Source organism: Cibotium barometz, chromosome 51 (assembly GCF_041138505.1).
Source record: "Cibotium barometz isolate CiBa-2024 chromosome 51, ASM4113850v1, whole genome shotgun sequence".
In the NCBI taxonomy this organism is placed as follows: Eukaryota; Viridiplantae; Streptophyta; class Polypodiopsida; order Cyatheales; family Cibotiaceae; genus Cibotium; species Cibotium barometz.
This window is the reverse complement of record NC_141096.1, coordinates 9,869,685-9,880,707: the sequence shown is the minus strand read 5'-3', so window position 1 is coordinate 9,880,707 and position 11,023 is coordinate 9,869,685. Positions and strand designations below refer to the sequence as shown.

Sequence of the window (11,023 nt, the reverse complement as noted above, 5' to 3'; positions counted from 1 at the left end):
TCCTAAAAACGATCATATAATAAGTCTTGAGCATCTCGATTACGCTATGTATCATGTTTCAACGTTAAGACCAAATTCAAATCCACAACATCTACTTTTTCTAGATCGACCCAAACCAGTGGAGGTTTATACAACACAAGTGACACTGTCGATTGCCTCAATTTCAGGGATGTTAGCTCTCCTTTTGGCCCGAACCTCTGAATCCTGATTGAGCAGCTTTTGAGATAAACTCACCATTCTTATCATAGCTTCAAAAACTTGGGCACTTTTTCATCAGCTTCTTTGCCATTGCATCTAGGGTGATGTCATCGCCCCCGATGATTGCTCAATTCTTTCTTGAAGGCCACATCCATCTTGTCAACATTCCATTAGAAAAAATTTATGCTCCAAATGGACATTTCTCTCTCTTCTTTTCGAATCTAAATTCACCTTCTTTTCATATTTTCTATAGAGATTCAATGCTTATTTTATTCTTATGTGTGAAAATTCATAAATGTAAAAAGCTAGTAATCTATAAATTAAGAAACCAAGTACAAGAACATTTCTGACATATGTAACTATGTAACTATATTTTTGACATAAGTACAACATGGAATTAAAAGATGTTGATTGAAAATAGTGGCATTTTTTAAAAGAACTCGAATATATCTTGAAGCAAACTTAGTATTTTGAAAAGTTCTTTTTTTCAGCACAATTAAACACACTTAAGTTCTATTCTAGTGCATTTTCATGAAGTTATAGTGGTTGTCATTGGGCGAGTTTTCCTAATTCGATAACCACTCTTCTCCATTTGAATTTCCCTTCATTCAAATCTTCAATCTCTCAAGGAAGCCTCTAAGCTTTTATCTGAATCTCCTCTTTCCTCACATACCATTTATGCATGGACAACAGTGAAGAGAGATCTGACTTTCTGGTGCCTTGAAGTGGAACCAAAAAGTCATACTTGTCTTCATTGATTTTCTATATCCGATTATTTTACTACACCAGGAAGTGTTATTGCATCAAGAAGTGTTGCTACAGTGCTCAATGGAGGTATGGACATGTTTAGAGGGCATTAATTTTTATGTTATTTGAAACACAAGTGTCTGAAATTAATGATAATGTTTTACTGCACCGTATATTTTTGCAGGTGATCTAAAGACACTTGTGTTTATCAACACAGGTGATCTAAAGACACTAAAGTGCATGTTTGGTGTCTCAAATGCTGAGTTCGCTTGCTTGTATTGTATGCGCTCAATGAAAAAGAGTAAGAATGGAATAAAGGCATGAAATATGAATATTGGGAAGGATGGTGCACCAACTCGTGATAAATTTATATGGGATAAAAGAACGATGGTTAGGGTGGATACAAAGTGGGACCCTATACTTGACATTCCTTAAACACGAGTCCATCCTTGTACACTACATGCCATCTGTAGAATTGTGGTAAAATTAGTTTATGAATTTGATAAAAAATTTTAATTGATCGGTGGCATAGGGTGAACCCTGCACTAGAGAATATGGAGCATGTGGAGGTACCGCACAGGTTGTTACTCCATGTGAGTCGCACCCGCGGGGTGGCTCGTGTGACGACGATGGACCAAAACCTTGACCCCTCATAGTCGAGCATGGGTGAGCTTCTGGTATGTCTAGGGGAAGGATGGGGTAGGCGGTCTCTGTAAAAAAGACAGAGTGTGTCATAGGGAATCTATCCTGTCGTCATGTGAATTCGGCTATAGGCAAGAGCGTGGTATGATCACTTCAACCAACCCTTCAATCATGAGATGATGGACTCCTAGTGAATCTAGGGCATACGACAATGAAGATATGATCATGGCGGACCATTAGTGGTAGCTGAGGAGATCAAATCCATGGTGAGCTAATGGTGGTTGCCAAGGGTTGATGAAATGAGACCATGGCAAGTTAATCATAGTTACCGAGGGTTTCGAAAAGAGAGTAACTTATTTTGACATTTTATGTATTGGAGACACTTCTAAATGGATTGATGAGATGAGACCATGGTGGGCCAATTATATTTACCGAGGGATTTGGAAGGAGAGTAACTTATTTTGACATTTTATGTATTAGAGACACATCTAAATGGTTTTTACATGAATTGTTTTCTTTATTTTGATCGGACCTCTTTATTGATGGTGTACTTGATCTCTATGTTTGTATGTTTGTTGAAGCGCTGGCTAGGAGGCTTGGGTGAGAAACCCCATAACCCACATTTAATTGAAATCGGATTCCATAACTATGTGGTTGGGTAGTGGCTAACCCATGGGCCGAAAGAGGTTAGGCATGGCCACTTGATCTAATAAATGTTTTAATAAGGGAATTGAGGGTTTGACTAGATTAAAGTTTAAAATATCTTAGATTTGACCATAGTTTAATAATTAATCTTGGAGATTTATGTTGGTGGTTGCTCTCTTCTTGAGCCTCAGGGAGCGCTCGAGTAATCAACCTTCACATCATAGAGGTTGTAGAGGAAATCCCTACAATTAGTGACAACCCAGCGGAGTCTCCCTCTTTTCTTAGACAAGGGTATTTCCTAGTCAAGCATGCAAAGCTGATGGATAACCTTTGCCTAGGATATCGTAGGGACAGGCTACGAGTGAGTTACTCTATCCGAATAAGAATAGCTTCCCTTGGATTTGATAGCATAAATAGAGAGGTCTCACACATCAAACGACTCCTCGAAATTCAACCCTTCACTATCATTGCCCTTCTCTTTTTTCTTCTTCTCGTAGTACCACTTCTTAGCTTTCTCCTACAAGGTATGAAGAAATTAATTTGCAAACTTTTTCCTCTCAATGCCTTTTAGTCAAGCTACCTCTAAAATGCTTGGATATGAATTCTTGGATCTTTCTTTTTATCACCCTTGTATAGAGGTAGCTTGATCTTGATTTGATTTGTTGGACTATGGGGTTTCCTATCAATTCCCTTTGAATATTGTTCACTTGTGTGTTCATTGATGTGTTGGTGTGCCTCTAACACCCCCTCTAGCTTTTCTACACTTGTGTCATAGTCATCCATTACTTTGTGTTCTCTTTCCTCTTTCTTATGTCTCCCTAGTCTTTGCTTTTTCTCCTTGGGAGGTCTGAAATTCGATATCACTACTTCTCATCCTTTTGTTTCTCTACCCTCGTGTTCTTCTTTACCCAAGTCTCTCTTTGTTTCTTTTCCTTGAGTTTCTCCTTCCCTCTTAGGTCGACTTCACCTTATGTCTTCTTCTACCTTCAAGTCTTCTCTCTTGGAGTATTTTCTCCTTGAGTGCACCCTCAATACCTAGCCTAATGTAAATACTTCTCATCCACTTCTATGCTTCCCTACTCCATAATTGTCTAGTCCAAACTAAGTTTATTAATGCTTGTAGCTCATGTGTGTAAATGCTTATAATATACTAGGAATCTTAAAAATTGCTTCACAATTTGAATTGGACCTTGCATTTACAAATCTTGTATCAGTAGTTTGGTGATTGATACTCCTCAACAAGATCGCCAAATGTGGATGGTGCAAACTATGGATACCTCCACTCACCTCCTCGCACTTACGTTAAGATACATATACTTATTACTCGGAGCAAGTAAGAGAGATGAGGGGTTCAAGATTACACACATTCACGAGCTTGAGCAAACAGATAGCACAACTTGCATTTGTATTCATCATGCTTGCAAAAGTTACTAAGTACTAAGCTATATGGTAATACACGAGAAGACTCAAAAGGATCGCCCTTTTCTCAAAGATACAAATGACTAGAGACGGGTTTAAATGATAGAAAGAATCCTATTTATAGCTTTTACAAGTACAAGGTGAAACAACCAGTTTGCCAAGTGTCATCACCCAATTACTCCTAGGCTTTCGGGAATCCTGATGCTCTCATTACTCAGTGTTGATTGGTTCACGGCATCACATTCCAAGATGAACAATTACCCCGCCTATGTCGTTGAAGGCATCAAACAGTATGATAATTTGCAATAAAACATAAACGAATGCATTCATTCACTTGATAATGACGCGGAGAAGAGTGGTGCTATGCAGAGCACTAGATAAGAAACACAAATCTTGCCCCTACTCAGTGACCTATTCACACACTTTCTACTATGCCCTAATTAGCAACCTCCCCACTACACCTAATAAGCACATAGCTAATGTCTTTGCATGTGGATCATGTGGCATCAATTGGGCATTTGATTAGGATCTAAAACTATGGCTTACCCTTACATCATGCCCTAATTAACAACCTCCCCACTACACCTAATAAGCACATAGCTAATGTCTCTGCATGTGGATCATGCGGCATCGAGATTGGGCATTCGATTAGGACCTAAAACTATGGATTACCCTTACACCATGCTCGAGTAGTGTAACTTGCAACCATAATATTCACAACTATGGCTTGCCCTTACACCATGCTCGTCCTACCACTGGGTGGGTCTTCAATTTGTGCACCTTGCAACAAATCTTTGCGTAGTTAGATAACATGCAATCACTTGTGGCTTTTCTCCTCCTTGATACCATTAAATATGTGTAATGTCAAGCATCTACCATCCTTTGTGCATAGTTCTCATTATCAAAACACCCAGCTAAAGCAACTACAGTGCAGGTTCTAGAACCTTGACCCAAGTCCACCAACAGCTATCCTTTAGGATAGATAGATCTGCATCTTGACCACTTTTTACAATGCATTCAATGTCACACATGAAAACATCCATGCATCCCATGATCTCATGTTCAAACGCAGTAATGTGTCATCTAGTAAGAAACAATCTACAGCAACAAATCAACCTTGAGGGATGAAGCATGCCTAAATGCAAAACTAAGGACGCATATAGTCATCAACACAGGCTCTTCTGATAATGTGATCAAAAAGAAGAGCCACAAAAGAGGCACCAGATCCCTAATACGCATATCTGTCTTCTTGCTTTTCCAGTAGTTAAATGAGGGTTAAACTACATCTCAGTCTTAAAATCCTCATGCCTCATGGAAACCTAATTTACTACTAAATCCATGTTTAACGAGAGAATCTAGATGTTGCAAAATAGGAGAAATTATGGCACAATCAAACTATGTCCCTCTGAAAGAGACAAGATGGGGATATGATGAAGGAAAGAAGTTAAAGCAAAATAATGGTGTTAACCACTCTATAGGCTGCCATGGTTTCACCCACACAACCTACCATAAGGCACTTTGCTATCTTATCTACTTGAGTGGGCACTTATCCTTTATTAGACAACACTGGAATATATAAAGCGGCCTTACCTTGAGCTTAATGTCAAATAGAGAAAGTTTGAGGAAAGAGACAAGATGGGGATATGGTGAAGGAGAGAAGTTAAAGCAAAATAATGGTGTTAACCACTCTATAGGCTGCCATGGTTTCACCCACATGACCTACCATAAGGCACTTTGCTATCTTATCTACTTGAGCGGGCACTTATCCTTTATTAGACAACACTGGAATATATAAAGCGGCCTTACCTTGAGCTTAATGTCAAATAGAGAAAGACATTTTTACGTTGGCTGGCCCCGTGTAAAAACTAGTCACTTGTATATAACTCATTTTTGACAATAAAAAAATAAACAATTATTCCCTTGCAATAGCGTACTTGTGAGCTCCTTCTTCTCTACTCTTGCTTTCTTGAATCTTGCATGCTTTCTAGATTGTAGGTTTTTGCTTGCATTAGCTTCCTCTTCATACCATCGTAAGGATCATCTCTATTTACCTCCATCTAGATGAAGAGAGCTCTCCCTTCACCCCATCGGTAAGAAGCGTTCCAATTTGAAGACAGAGTGAGGATGCGAGACAGACAAGCTAGCGCACCTACATAGGAAAGTTGGAATTTTAGCTCTAAGGCAAGGCCTAATGACGCTAAGGGAAGCTCTGGACTTGAGGGCTTAGCTCTATTCATCTATCCATTCCAAAGCTACCGGTATTTATTAGGAGGTCACACCCTAAAATATGGTTTTGGAGTCTTGGATGTGTTAGGTTGTTGTTTTTGGGTTTGATTTGAAGTTTATTTGCATTAGGGCATTCTATTTTTCATATCTTGGAAGGGGAAAACCCTAGTTTCTTGGTAATTTGTATGATTTTGAAGCCCACATTAAACCAAGGAATAGCTTAGCAATTATGGTTAGGAGTGAAATTCACTCTAAAAATATAAGCATTAAGCTCCTTTAGGTGTGGATTAGAGTAGGATGGTTAATTTTTGTTCATGCATTAAATCATAAATTTTCATGTATTGTTGGAATTAAAAGCTTAGAAGAATGCAAAACCAATCAAAAAAAGATTAAACACTTGCATAACCACCATTAACTAGGATAAGGATCTTTAATCAGGTGGTTGCAAGATGAGGATATAGAAATGTAATCTCATCCGTCCACATATCTCATTCAAGATAACAAGATGAAATCTAAGCCGTTCAAAAACCTCGAACGAGATACATCTACACAATCTGACCCGTCCATTCGCACACATTTGAAGATGCGATCCTAGCTATTTAAATATCTCGATCGAGGTATGAAGTGAATCTTGACCGTCAAACATACCTCGATCGGGATAGTGACCCAAAATCTAAGCCGTCCATGTACCTCGAACGAGATACTTAATTCAAATGGTAGTTGCCGTCGATCCTTCTTATACCATGGTAAGGATCGTCTCTATTTACCTCCATCTAGATGAAGAGAGCTCTCCCTTCACCCCATCGGTAAGAAGCATTCCAATTTGACAACAGAGTGAGGATGCGAGACAGACAAGCTAGCGCACCCACATAGGAAAGTTGGAATTTTAGCTCTAAGGCAAGGCCTAACGACACTAAGGGAAGCTGTGGACTTGAGCATAGCCTAGGGCTTAGCTCTGTTCATCTATCCATTCCAAAGCTACCGATGTTTATTAGGAGGTCACACTCTAAAATATGGTTTTGGAGTCTTGGATGTGTTAGGTTGTTGTTTTTGGGTTTGATTTGAAGTTTATTTGCATTAGGGCATTCTATTTTTCATATCTTGGAAGGGAAAAACCCTAGTTTCGTGGTAATTTGTATGGTTTTGAAGCCCACATTAAACCAAGGAATAGCTTAGCAATTATGGTTAGAAGTGAAATTCACTCTAAAAATATAAGCATTAAGCTCCATTAGGTGTGGATTAGAGTGGGATGGTTAATTTTTGTTCATGCATTAAATCATAAATTTTCATGCATTGTTGGAATTAAAAGCTTAGAAGAATGCAAAACCAATAAAAAAAGATTAAACACTTGCATAACCACCATAAACTAGGATAAGGATCTTTAATCGGGTGGTTGCAAGATGAGGATACTCACTTTCATTCACTCTTTCAAAAATTGAGACATCGACGCAACTCGCGGGCGGAGTACCTCGATCGTGATATCGCCATCAATTAAAACACGACAGGTGCCTCCCAAGCCTAAAGCGACATATCTCAAACGAGATACCAACTATCACCATGCCAGCAGGTCCGGGTTTCAAGTCATCATCCATGTCACCAGTACAGGTCACCGCCCACCACACTATCTCGATCGAGATATGCATGCCACTCGGATCCACGTCAATGCCACGGGGTGGATCCCCCTGGACATCTCGCTCAGATGTACATTCAGCATATTCAATGAGGCCATCTCCACCATCCACATATCTCAAATGAGATATTGAATGCCACGGGGTGGATCCCCCTGGACATTTCCATCCACGTGGAATTCAGGCCACCAGTCGCGACAGAGAAAGGCTAAGAAGCTCCCTCCTTCAGAATCCAGCAGTCGCCTCCCAAAATGCACAAGCTTCCTCTAAGAGATAGGCGCCTCCTTGCCTGCCAGCCCCTCTTCTTCCCAAAAAGCACACGTGGCCCCAAAATAGCTTATGGGCCACGTTTTCTTCATAAAAGGCATTAAAAATGACTTTAAAGGTTTTAAAAACCTTTTAAGTTAAAATTTCTTTGCCCCCTTTCACACATGGGGTTGTCCACACATGGGCTTCCATCTTCACTCCCACCTGATGCCATTCACACTGTCAACCATGTCCCCGTGCACACCTGCATCTTGTCCAGAGAAAAACACAGGGTCGTGACACTTACCCTTACATCATGCCCTAATTGACAACCTCCCCACTACACCTAATAAGCACATAGCTAATGTCTCTGCATGTGGATCATGCGGCATCAATTGGGCATTTGATTAGGATCTAAAACTAAGGCTTACCCTTACACCATGCTCGTGTGTAACTTGCAACCATAATATTCACAACTATGGCCTGCCCTTACACCATGCTCGTCCTACCACTGGGTGGGTCTTCAATTTGTGCACCTTGCAACAAATCTTTGCGTAGTTAGATAACATGCAATCACTTGTGGCTTTTCTCCTCCTTGATACCATTAAATGTGTGTAATGTCGAGCATCTACCATCCTTTGTGCACAGTTCTCATTATCAAAACACCCAGCTGAAGCAACTACAGTGCAGGTTCTAGAACCTTGACCCAAGTCCACCAACGGCTATCCTTAGGATAGATAGATCTGCACTTGTTTAGACAACACCCGCCCCCCCCCGCCCCCACAAACATTTTCTTCTTGAACTGCATCATGACCACTTTTTACAATGCATTCAATGTCACACATGAAAACATCCATGCATCTATGTTCAAACGCAGCAATGTGTCATCTAGTAAGAAACAATCTACAGCAAGAAATCAACCTTGAGGGATGAAGCATGCCTAAATGCAAAACTAAGGACGCATATAGTCATCAACACAGGCTCTTCTGACAATGTGATCAGAATATCCATAAAAGAAGAGCCACAGAAGAGGCACCAGATCCCTAATACGCATATCTGTCTGCTTGCTTTTCCAGTAGTTAAATGAGGATTAAACTACATCGCAATCTTAAAATCCTCATGCCTCGTGGAAACCTAATTTACTGCTAAATCCTGATTAAATACCTTGCTTAATCAAAACCCTAATCCAACCTCCAGAGATGAACTCATGCAGTGAGGACGACGGCGCCACCGGCATCTTTGATCTTCTTCTCTGCGAGCTTGGAGAAGAACTTGGCCTTGACGACGAGGGCGGAGGGAGGGGGTCGCCTTTGCCAAGGACCTTGAAGAAGCCATACTGAGTGACATCAAGCAACGGGGCCTTGCCCTCTGCTGCAGATTTTACCGTTTCCGGCAAGAGGGAGAAGAGGCGGTCCACATTGACGATGGGGCAGTGGGATTTGTTCATGGTCTTGTGGAAGTAGCGCATGCCCACCTTGCCGAAGTAGCCCGGGTGGAACTTGTCGAACAGGATGCGGTGATGGTGCATTCCTCCTGCATTGCCACGCCCTCCTGGGTGCTTCCTGTGCTTGCCTATCCTCCCATGGCCCGCACCCCCTCTTTTTCCTGTTCTTCTTCAACCTTGTCGTCATCCTGCAGCAACCCTCCTCCTGCTAGAACCCTAATTTGTATGATCTGGGTCTTCACACACATTGGCACAGGTCCAAGGTGCGGTCCTGATTGATGGTTTTGGGCGGACAAGATTGGTCCTGACTGATGGTGTGAATAACTGGAACGGCCTCCACACATCGAACTGTGGACCCAGGAGGCTTCATACACATGGGCACAGGTGTGGAGTGCGGACAGGTCTGGAGTGCGGACATCTTGATTGATGGGCGCAGGTTTTGGGCGGACAAGATTGGTCCTGATTGATGGTGTGAATAACTGGAAGAACGGCCTCCATGCATTGAACCATGGTGTGAATAATTGGAACAGCCTCCATGCATTGAACCATGGACACACTGTAAGAAGTGATCAACAAATGATTTTGAGTCTTGGCATATGACTTGGGGACACATGGGCAATGGTATTTTGGGTCTTTACACACATGGACACACACAAGTAGGACAAGATTATTCTCAAATAACAATGTGGACACACCAAACCTTTCCACAATCATTTTGGTCATGGCTGTGGTCACAAATGATGTGGAATAAAGGCTTGCCACAAACGGCTCTTCACAAACACATGGGCATGAGCAAAGATTGGGCAAACAAGTTTGTTCCTTCAGTAAGGGTAAAGGGTACTACTCGAGCATAAACTTCTTGCTTTTCTATACACACACACACACCATTTAGAGGTAGTGAAAGAGCTAGGGTGACATAAAACCCTCATTACAATGATTCTAGGTCTTCACACACACATGGGAACATGTGGAGAACAAGATTTGTTATCATATGGATGTTGTGGACACATAAAGATAGTTTGAGGTAGGTGTAAAGATAGCAAACATTATTACAAGCAAAATGTCTCAAGAAGCAAATAATATGATGTAGTTTCAATGCATAGTAGGTTTAGGGCTCATGATATGCTGGCTAGGATTAGTTACTATCCTATCTCTGAAAATTCAGAGCTCCCAAATGACTGCACTAATGAGGGATTTACCTCCATCGATATTTTTTGTTTTCAATACGGAAAAATCCTATGGATTCAGATTCCTAAAATTTGAGAAGAGAGACCATATATCATCTCTGAGGAGGCACAAAAGGATGAGAACATTGTTGCACATGCCCAAGAGGATGCACATCCCTCCCCAAAAGCTTGTGGGATGCGCAGCCTTCCTCGTGTGGGTAGCTACGTGTCATTGTCTTCTGACAAGGTAGAAGATAGACATGGGTGACATCGAGGCCAAGGCGGGCAGTGAGGGGACTTGAATGGAAATTGTACATATAACTGGCACCTTTGAAGACCGCATCACGAGAAGTAGCAAGAGGTTGACGACAATAGAGGACATCAAGAGAGAGATTATTGGGGACGCAGCAAGAGAGGAATTGATGCAGTTATGAGATGAGATGACAGCAAGACAGGAATTGATGTGGTTATGAGATGAGATGACGGTTATAAAAACCTTCATTAAATAAGGTTGAAGAAACCTAATAATACCTTAGCACTTTTGAGGTTTTCCTATTATGCCTCTTACACAAATTAATGAAAAAACATTTCTCCCTCGTTATCCGCCCCTATTTGGGTTTAATTGATCAAAGCTAATGATAATTTCTATCACACGTGTGTGT

At 41.1% G+C, this 11,023-nt stretch overlaps 1 pseudogene; it reads right to left on the bottom strand.

Annotated features, from left to right (window-relative positions):
- Positions 1 to 8,716: 8,716 nt before the first annotated feature.
- On the bottom strand, positions 8,717 to 9,499 carry LOC147609308 (large ribosomal subunit protein uL15x pseudogene; annotated as a pseudogene).
- Positions 9,500 to 11,023: the final 1,524 nt, after the last annotated feature.